Consider the following 10,155-nt stretch of genomic DNA (forward strand, 5'->3'; position numbering starts at 1 on the left):
GTTGGATGCGGCCTTTCGTGGATGCAGACGAGACCCGCTGTGTATTTTCAGTCCAGTGCATCCTCGTCCGAGAGAGATCCTGGTCCAAATGGAGAAATTAATTAACGTCTTTTATTTCTAATCAACGTTTAATTATTTTTGGAGAATAATCGATCGCTTTCTTCAATTGTTTTCATCCCAAAACGTGTTTTTTTAACGATCATTGGTAAGTAATCATTACGGGGGATCTTAACGAAAGTAAAGTGAAAAAATCAGTGTATGGAGATATATTCGAACAGTCATTTATCTTGATTAACGAGACTATTTATGGTTCTTTCATTTATGAAATATTTAAATTCAAGTTAATTGTAGAGTAAAACCAGAACTCACAATAAATAGTTGTTTATTTCAAAGAAATCATAGATTCATGACAACGAGTATGTTAGAATTAAAATCCAAAAAGGTCTCGCAAAATCGACGAATAAACTCCAACTAGAATTTAGTGAGACGACTAACACGAGCAAAAAACGTAATAATCGTGGCTCGATCTTTTTGCATGGGTATGTGTTATACGTGATCAAACTTAACCTGTAGACAACACACTTCCTTTGAAGTCACACACTCACGACACTGGTGCAAAATAGCACTTGGACTTTTCCAAACTTTTCGTTTCATCCATGAATGTACGGAATTAATTTTACAACGAGACTTTTCAGGGGTGAAAATTCCTTAGTAATCGATTACGATCGTTAAAAAAATTGAAAAATCATGTTTTATTATAGAAAAGTGGGGAAATTGAAGAATTTGGAAGTTCTGGATATTTGAAATTTTCGTGGGTGCAAATTGGCACCAGTGTCTCGTCTACGGGTTAACAAGTGGAATTATTTCACCGTGAAGTATCCATTTACACTAAAATCAATGATGACAAATTCATCTTAAAACCAACGGTTGAGTAGGTTGAGATCTTGTTTCGTCAAGATTTCTTGACAGAATAAAAATTGAGCAACAAACGAAAACTGTCAAGCTATTTTTTCACTTATTTTTAGTTTCCTATGTTTTAGTACATCGTCAATTATAAACCGACTATATTCACACTAAATAATAAACGTCGACCACAAATCGAACGTTTAAACATTCTGAACAACCAGACTTCACCGAGGTTGAAAATGGTCTCATTTGACCGGCTGCGAATGGGCGCTCGATCGGTTTTCGATCACTGTACATTACCGAAGAAGCTGTACGGGCCCAGAAGAAAAATGACGGAAGAGGAAGGGAAGAAAGTGAACGATAGAGATCCGGTATAACTCTATTTCAGTAAATACACGTTCGCGAGATTCTCTTCGACGCAATACCGTTAGTACTATTGTATGGGAAGGAAAAGAGATGGAAAAAAACGTCGAGGTTACCGAGGCGTGGCGGACTGTTGCACGGAGCTTTTCCGATGCTCCATGAGACGGTTTCTACGTTGAATACGCTTGAGGAGCGAAAGAGAGAGGTGCGTGCGGTGTAAATCGAGCAAATAATCATCGGCTCGTTACGTCGTTACTGTTTCTCGTTACCGCAGACAAGTTATGCGTTTCCGTCTGTGTGTTTGTGCATGCATTTAGTATTACTTTCAACCGACACGCTCTAGTAACTGAATATGCAGATATGAATATGTTCTCGATCTTTTTTCTCGCAGCAGTTTGGCCCTCGGGATGCGGCGCGAGAGAAAACTTTTTTCTCATTTTTCTCGGCACTCGAATAAAAATCGAAATAAACAAATATTTTAGCTCGATAAATTTCTATTTACAGGAGCAATGAACTTTGCGAGTGGGACGTGATGAGCCTAGGCCCAGGGGAGGGAAAATTGTCGTGAGACTGCTTGTGGACTCGAATTGACGAATAAAAATTTTTCTTCTAAAGATCGTAAAATAAAAATCTGTCAAATCGAGGACAGTTTTGATTTTCCCCAAGCTTTATGGATCCCCAAGTTTATATGAGTGGAGAAAAATCGAGAGACCGAACACCCCAGCTCGGAAAAAAACGATTACGTAAATTCGAACGATCTTTTATGTTGTTTATGGAGAAATACGTGCTCCTTGTTTCCCAATAACATTATAACGATCGTTGGCCAATCGATGTAATTATAAAGATTCATTGCCCAATGTGCGACGAAAAACTTATTAGCACGAGATCGTTTATTCTTTTTATGCAGACTTCCAATGTTTTGAGTATTTCTGATAATTATTAATTTTTTTCTCCGATAAAGAAACGCAACCCATGAGTGTTCGAAAAGTTTTTCGACAGGAATTTCGACAGATTTTCGTTTTACGACTCGGCAAGAGAAGTATTTGAGCAGCGACAAAGAAGAAGGATCATTAATTTTCGACCAAGTTAAGAATTCCCTGAAAAAACAAGTGCTCCAAGTTTTTTCATCGGAATCATCGGTTATCGGGAGTTGCGAAGAAACCTCGTTCAATTTCACGTCTAAACGAGTATTCGCTGCCAGAATTCTTGATTCGTTTATCACCGGTGGTAAAACAAGTAAACGCGTCCCGGGATTACCTACGTGACAAAATGTATGAACGTCGCCGGTAATACGCGGCGTTAACCGCGATTTTCCCCGTAATATAGACTGTACTGAGGCAGCCAGAACGAGGTATTCCGAGCGGATGATGAACTTCGTTCAAACACGAAAGTGAGCTTGGAGAAAACTTTCTCCGATAATGGCTCGACATCTACCAATTTCGCGCGATGTATTTGTTGACAGGCTTCTCTTTTCGAGGCAGACACTACTTTTATGACCAACTGCGGCTATCGCTAAATCATTTTCATTCATAATATTTGACGTTTACAACAAAGTGATCCTCGTTTCATATGAGAATGGGAACGACGAATTTTTCAATCTTTCGTAATTTTATTTAAAAAACTTTGTAAATAAGATTTTGGTTGACGTCTAGAATTGCTGGGAAGCAATGACCCGATCGATTTGTTATTCTCGAGAAAAGTTTTGCTGTGGAAAGAAAATTTGGTCGTCTCGCAATCTCGCTGCATCGAGGCCTCTTTTGGGACTCGATGATGACTTTTGAAATGATGACCTTTGGTTTTTAAGGAAAAAGAATTTTCATCTGGCGAAGGCGTCCAGCAAGAGGTGATTCAACAGCGCAGTTACGGCACTCGGAATTATTTTTGTCTGAGGAAAAAAAGAAATTGTCGAAATGTCTTCTAACAGTGACGGTGAGTTATGGGGACAGTGGGATCTAATGAGCAGTAGAATTTCACGTGGATAGAAACTTTTGAACTTTAGGTAATGATTGCTGAAACAAGTTGTATAAAAAGCCTGATTTTAATAGTCATTATCTGGGATTCTAAGCGTTGAATAATCGGCAATTTGACTATCGAAATGCCACCACCCGCTGGGATAACGTGGAAAAAGTCCGCTCATTTTTTCACTCGAAATTTCACCGCTCGCTTGACATTTATAACCTTGGAAGACCGAAATTTGTTACACGATCGGTCAAACTGCTAAGTACCGGATACCAATTTCTAGGAGCATCAAAAATGTACGTTCACCGGTTCTGTTGAAATTAATTATTCGACGAGTGTTTGTTACAGTTGTAAAAAATAGAAAATCAATGAAAATTTTGTTTCTAAGGGCGACGAAATATGGAGTTAAACACGAAGAATGATTCACTCGAAATGCGTAAATAAAAATCGACCAAAACGTTGGATTGATAAATCTTTCATCGAGCAAACGATGCCTTCGGAAGATCTTCCTCTTGGCGGAGTGCGTTGGTTTTCCGTCGACGAGTATCCACTCGTTAGGAAAGATCGATACAGAAGTGAAGTTTCTAGTGGTCAGAGGCAAGTGGAGAACGGTTCTGGGAGAGTTATTAAGTCTTCACGGGGTGAAGCCCTTTATTTTTCGAATCTGACGTGGGATCTTACAGACTCATGAGAGGCTAATTTTCAGATGAAACAGTCTAAGACCAGGGGCCCAGTTTTCTCAGGATGCAGTTGCTTCCTTTCGGTCTGAGGTTGGGTTCAGTGACCGTTGCAAGTAGCCGTAACTTCCCATTTTGTTTCCCCCGCACTTTTTTACACTCCCATTCGTTTTTTCTTAAACTCGGTTCATCGCGGAGCTGGTATTACGGCATGGCTCGACTGTTCTCTCGGAATAGAGTTTCCTCCGGCTCGTTCGACCTTTTTTTGCTACGATTTTTCGTCGAACGGAATCAACGAACTCGCTGCATGTAATTCTTGCGGCCACATCATCCGCGGGTGCTCAATAAGTGGATAAAAAACTCGTTTCATGACGTTCGTCAAACGTTCATCGGCACCGAATAAAAGTTTGTTTTTCTTCTGCAGTTTTTTTCCTCCCGTTCGTGTCTCTTTAAAAGCGGGGCGTTTATTCATCGATAAACATTATGGAAATGTGCTGGGCACAACAAATGTGAATTTGTTTTTACGAGCGATTTATCGTGTACACAAAACTCGTGAAATGTACACGCGTTTCGTTAGGGGAACGCGAAAGATTCATGTTCTTGCATACCGACGTACATAATCGACGGACGATTTTTTTATCCGCGTTTTATGGCTGAACCGTTCACGTGTCTTTCACCACACGCCGCTTCGCGTAGCACCAAACTGTGAATATTTTTATCCACCGGCTGCGTTTTACCGACAAGTTTTTCTAGGTCGAATGGACAGAGGCTTTTTTCATTCGATATTGGCAAAGATTTGCCACTCGAAATTAACATGGATCGAGAGAATTTAGTGTTTCTCTTTTATCGAATGAATAATGGGATGAGTTTCGGTCTCGGGTACGAAACCATTTGAAGTTTCATTCGATGAAACGTGTTTAGTGAAATCGTCAGGACTTTTTGGACTTTTTGAAATTTCCAAATGCTTTTTACACACGGAGCATAAATACTCAAGGGTTTATTAAAATGTTTGCAAGGCAAAAAAGTTAATGCGTGTGTTACCGAAATATCGAGAGAGTGACAAACTGGTCCCTGCGAAGAGGCAAAGATTATGCTAAATCGAGCGAAAGCGGACTGGTCCCGCAGCATCTTTCACTCTCGCAAATTCATACGAGCGTGGGTCACGTAACAGAATTAGCCCGAGCAGTAATTCGATTCCGTTTTATTCGAAAGTGAGAAGATTTGCTCCGGACACGTGACACCAAATCGTTGGATTCTCCTACTTTCTTAGGCACTGTTAAACCCTTGCAACACGCATTTCCAAAGGTTTACGTCCCCACATAATTGCCGGCTGGTTTGTGGCGATCTGAAAAAATCTTTGGACCTGGAAGACGAGAAGAAAGAGGCAAAGCACTCGTCCCACGTGAATTCTTAGGACATCAATCGTGCGTTCATTATGCCCGTGTGCACTCGACGCCCGGTGAGTGGGTTGACATCTCGCGAGAATCATCGTGAAATTTAAGCTTCGGAGACGAGAGTCCTACGACGTGAGGTGGCAATAACGATCACGTACGCGCACGCATGAATAAGAGAGAAGAAAGTTTCGCTCGATTGTGAGAGTGAAGAGTGAGATCAGCCGGCGGATCTCGTCGAAAATCTTGTTCTCTTTCGGCGCACCTGTGCCCTCGAGCATTCCGATCTACACAGTCTCCTTGACCTTAAAACTACTTTTGAAAATTTTTTCGTCATGGCTCCTTACCAGCTGCGATGATCAGCAGTGCGTTGAGCTTAAAACGCTTTTTTTTACTGCTGCAATGTGATAAGCGCATGGGCACGCACTACGGATTCAAATCTTTCTGGGTATCTTTATCACCCGAAATATTCCAGTTTTCTCATTAATATTTCCTTTCAGTTTATATCGCGATCGTTGTTTTAGGCGGAAATATAAAAAATGATGCTCAAGATTCAAACGTAATCTACATCGATCTACTGCGAGGATCGTTACTAATTGCCGTCCGAAGTCACCCCACTGTTACATTTCGACAGGCTCATTAAAACTGAAATTTTTTCGGAGCTTTTCGTTTATTGGCCTCGCGAGAGTCTGAATTTCTCCGGACACGAGGAACTGTAATTGGAGTGTCCGAAACACCCGTTTCGTAACGCGGTCTTGCAAGTGGCGTTGAGATTTTTTTTCTACGAATCACTCCCACAGATAACCGCGGATGGAATTCATCTTTGTGGTGGACGAAAGAGTATCGAGACCTTACGATCGTTACAGAACGCCCATCGGTGATTCACCTTTTCGGGTATTCAACTCGTCACTCTTTTCAGTGAAGTTCACTCCCGAGGAAATTTCCTTGCTCTTGATCCATCGGTCATCACAAGAGAAAGTGAGTGGGAGGGAGCCACGAGAACGGACTTCTCGGCGATGCGCAGTGGGCGAAGATGGGCAATTATAACCGTTCGAGTCTTCGTGACAACGAACCTCTCGACAGTGCCCTTCAACTGGAAGATATTCATCCTGGAATTCTTCTCTGTGATGCTATCGAGTGTTGGACGAGAATAATGCATCACCTGCTTACGTAATCTGACAGAGTCTCCTGACCGTTGACACTGTTTGTACAAACATGCGATCCGAGAAGCAGCAATTGGTTCGGAGTCTGGTTATTCGATCAAAAAAATGGTAGAAACGTGGATTTTACCGTTGAGGGATCGATGGAATAGAAAAATGGCGAACAACACGATCGTCGGTGGGGTTTTCGGTTTTTGTCGATGGATTTTCGAGTAAATATTTCTGTGAAAGTGTAACACAGCGTCAAAAATGACGGTTGAGCTTCGTTCATAGCTAAGAATTGAGAGCGCATCCGAGCATTTATTGTTTCTGAATATTTGATGAGTTTTAAGCTCACCGAGGAATGTCGATTGGCATCGAGTTCGAACCGCGAGGCCTGTTCACCGATTCCATTTGGCCTTGATATTTCGCGGCCCTGCGAACCGGAAATACCTTTTGCAGCGACGCTCGCCGGCCGAGCGGCGAATGTATTTGTAAATTGAAAGTGCGCGAGGGTGCATCGAGCACTGTAATGAATTTTATTGAGCCCTGCATTATTGAACTCTTAATACGAAGCCATCATAGGATCGTTATTATTTATGGAGTATTAAACTGTTGTGTGCAAGCAGCGCTGATCGAAAGAAGCGCATTTTCATTTATTCAGCGAATTATTGATGGGGTGTTCTGCTGGTTTCAGGAGTTTGGGAATTCGAATGAGGGAACTGTTTCGTTCGGGAGAAAAAAAAAACTGGCCGGGACTTCGGTCTGCTTCGATTGAAAGTCGGGAATTTGCGAGCCATTGAATGGGGCGATCTCTTCAATAAAATTCAAAATTGTTCGGAAACGATTCTCAGGAATTTAACGCCCCGATATTTTCCGAACGAAGAGCGTATCACGCTCGATTTTATAGAGGGAATTTTCATTTGGTCCATGCTTTGATTCACTGTTTCGAGTTTAATGAAATATGGAATGATCATCGAAATGATATCGGTCGAAAAAATCTCCGTCGAGTCGCGATGAGCCCTCGTTTAATTATCGAAAATCCCGATCGGCCCTTTCAGCTTCCAGCACATGCTTTTGTTGTGAATTTTCGGAGGGGTCAGAGGCGGCGAAGCTTGCACGAAAAGCTCGTTGTTGTTACCGTTATTAATCACCGGATGCAGTTCCATGCTGCGGGAGGCTAAGAGAGCGAAAGACACGACAGAGGTAACGCGAGAAGATGGAAAAGGGAGAATGGAGCGAGGTCCGAACTCCCGGTGCTGGCGCCAGGGAGCAAAATCCCTTTGTAACAACGTTGCTTGTGCTTTTTTTTCTGTCCCTTCGAACGAGGGAATAATTAAGCCGTTTCTACAGGAATACAGGAATTTCAAGATCAAATGACTCCCAAATATTTACACCGCATGCTTAAAACATTTACATTAAGAAAAACCCGAGATAATACGCACACGTATTATCATCTCGTCTCCGATTTCGCGTCCAGTGAAACTCGTTATTGCGATTCTCGTAAACCCGCGTCGCTTTTTCATTTGATCTCTCGCACTCCGTGTTCCTTAATAAACAAACTCGTTGCAACGATCTCCACGAGTCCCTAAAAAGAACTAAAAAATATTGTGATCAGCGAGAGCATCCGAATAGTTCTTCCCTCAAAGTTTCTATCGAAATCCTCTGAATTTTCGTTTCCCACGTTTAAATTGGAGCAGAATATGCGCTATGAAGAATGGGAGAGATTTTGCTCAGGCTTTTGGCAGCTCGCGGAGCTTACAGCAGTTTGGTAACAGACGAAAAACTGTAATCCAAAAAACCGTGTATAAATCCGCATCGAATCTTCATATGGCATATAAAAATCATGAAAGGAAGATTAGGTTCGCAGGGCCCGGTCTGTCTGTGTGCTTGGGGATGCTCCACATTATTTATAAGCTTGGCAGGCCAAGCCAAACCTTCACGGACAGCGATTAAACGCTGAATTATTGATGCCGCTTTAATGGATCTCTGAACTTGCTTACATATACATACACACTCGCAGGAGCGTGCGCACACACCCACACCACAGAGCCGTGTTTAGAGCCACGTTCTCAGGATGCTCCCCGAATGCGACTGCATCGTGTATGCACGGACGCGAAGTGCACCCTGGCCGTTTAGCTGCTCTCCTCCTGTTCCTCGTACGTGGACATATACACACCGAGCATATATCCCCGTTGGCATAGTTTGTGGTTGGCCATGTATAACGGCTGCAGCACCGTTTGACCACTCTCAATGGCCAACGTGTCGAAGCGCTTTCATCCGGTTTTACTCGCATATACTGTATATCGCTTATTATTGTTATTTCATACAAGACACGAGCTTTATTACGAATGGCTATTTTTTCGCGTCCTAATTCGCCGTTTTTCACACTCAATGTCCTTCCGAACGCGTCTGGATATAAAAGATCAGAAAACAATGCAATGCGCGTTATATGCGTCGAAGTGCATTTTTGGCGTGGCTTCCCTGATGCGGATCAATGATTCGGAATTTGGGGGTCACAATTTTACGGTGGATTTTCCTCCCTCGGTATTCAACGCTTTAAAAAAAAACTTTTCACCACTGACTGACTTTTCATCGAATTTTCTGGTTGAACTTCAATTGAACTTCAGTCCACGTTTATCTACGTATTTCATCATCCACGGAGGACAATTCCTCCATTTCAAACTTTTCTGTCTATATTTCCTTCTTCGTTTTCAACAGTGCTAAGTTATTTTGATGCATCGAAGGACCAATCACTGCGGACCGTTTTCAATGCTATTACAGGATCGATGAGCTCGCAGCAGATCACGCAAATCGGGATCAAGTGGATAGTTATGTCATATGGATAACTGATCCGATCACTGTGCAAGCTCTGTCGCGCGGGACGACATCCATTTAATCCCAAACGCGAACCGTGCTGCGAAGCAGCATCTTAAAGACAGAGAGCGAGCAATGGGGGGGAGGGAGGGGGTAATCATGCTCGTGTTAATCTCTCCGGAGACCAACACCTGTGAGGATTGTCTCTATCATCGAGCAAGCCATATACCATCAATATCTGATACAGACGAAAATGGAAATAATGAGAATTCGCTCGAATATAGACGGCGATAAAAGGTCGAACAAATGTGTTGTTTTTAGGGAAGATCGATGGTCTTTGTCAGACGAGAAATAATGAGAAAGTTCGTTGAATTTTTCGATCTAGTAATCGAGAGCTTCTGCAAGAATTATGCTCGTTATTACGGCTCAAATTCACGACGATATTACTCAGTGCTGAAAGTAGGTGTCAGACACGATGCACTACATAAAATCGAGTGGAAATTGAGACGAGAATCGTTAATTTGCCGACTTATTTTCGATCGTAAAGTTGGAGCAATAAACCCGTTACTTTCATCGAGTAGTTAGAGGCTGAAAGCAGGTGAGTTTAATTATTTTGGGGAAAAGATGTTTCCGAATTTACGGTATTTCTTTAGTTATTGACAGGGAAGAGCGGAGACTCGTAAAACCGCAGGTGTTGTCCGATTCCGTGTAATGTTTTCATCTCTCCGGCAGAGTCAAAAATGCAGAGGAAAAATGGCGAGACTCTCAATGAGCAACAGGAAACGATGAAAATTCTTCTCGAGCGTCGCACAAAAATGGAGAAAAATATCATCGGACTAATGGACCCGGGAGATCGGGGAGAAAAATGTGGTTTCAGTCTCTGCCACAAGCAGGCGCAGATGG

At 42.3% G+C, this 10,155-nt stretch overlaps 1 protein-coding gene across 1 annotated transcript in view; it reads left to right on the forward strand.

Moving 5' to 3' along the window:
- LOC122407097 (nucleolysin TIAR) overlaps positions 1-10,155 on the forward strand; it is a 610,998-nt gene that overhangs the window by 25,784 nt on the left and 575,059 nt on the right. The gene's annotated exons all lie outside the window — the stretch shown is intronic.

The sequence above is a fragment of the Venturia canescens genome, chromosome 2, assembly GCF_019457755.1.
Source record: "Venturia canescens isolate UGA chromosome 2, ASM1945775v1, whole genome shotgun sequence".
NCBI lineage: Eukaryota > Metazoa > Arthropoda > Insecta > Hymenoptera > Ichneumonidae > Venturia > Venturia canescens.